Source organism: Egretta garzetta, unplaced genomic scaffold (assembly GCF_000687185.1).
Source record: "Egretta garzetta isolate BGI_Z169 unplaced genomic scaffold, ASM68718v1 scaffold231, whole genome shotgun sequence".
Lineage (NCBI taxonomy): Eukaryota > Metazoa > Chordata > Aves > Pelecaniformes > Ardeidae > Egretta > Egretta garzetta.
In genome coordinates, this window is record NW_009258727.1 from 4,716,530 (window position 1) to 4,717,399 (window position 870).

Here is an 870-nt window from a genome sequence, read left to right on the forward strand (position 1 = left end):
CACTTGCCCGGGTGTCCGCCTCGGTGCCCCGCCGCCCCCCCCGGGGCCCCGGGACGAAGGCTTCGCAGGGCAGAAGCTCCCGCTCCATCCCCGGTCGCTTGTGCGCCACCTCGCCCCCATCTCTCCCCCGAGGGACGCCCCGAAACGTGAGGAGCTGGCCCCGGGACTCTGGTCTCTGTGCGGCACTTGGCCTCCCCTTGGGGGTTTCGGTGCCCTAACGGAGGAGCGAGGGTCAGCTGGGGACGGGCAGGGTGGGCGGGCAGCAGCTCGGGGGAGCTCCGAGGGCTTCTGGAAGGTCTCGCCGATGCGTTGAGGCGGATGACGGGAGGAGACAGAGGTATGGGTACATACAGACAGAAAAAGAGAGAGAAGAAAGGAGAGGAGTGAGAGGAGAAGGGGAAAGGGGAGGCGAGAGAAAGAAGACTAGAAAAGGAAAGAAAAGGAAAGAAAAGAAAAGAAGGAAGGAAAGGCAGGCCGGAAACAAACAAACAAACAAACCAACAAACATTGTGCAGATAAAGCTGCCCAGACAGACAGGTTGCCCCCAGAGGCAGCCCTTCACCGCCGGGCCCGGGGAGATGCTCCTCCGCGGGAGGACGCTCCCGGCAAGCAGGGCCAGGAGGGGGAAAGGGAAGCCTGTGCCTGCGCCGCGCCGGGCAGTCACCGCAGCCGCGGCGACCGAGGTCTGTTCCGCTTGAGAGAAGCCGAAATGTTTCGGGGCCGGGGCACAAAGGGCATTGTCCTTTGAAAGGGAACGATTACATATGGCCCATACATATCGGATATTGTCTCGCCGCGTAATGAGGGGCTCACGATCATTAGATTGGCCTTTGTTCGGTGCAGCCGACTCCCTGACATACGCTCCCTCCG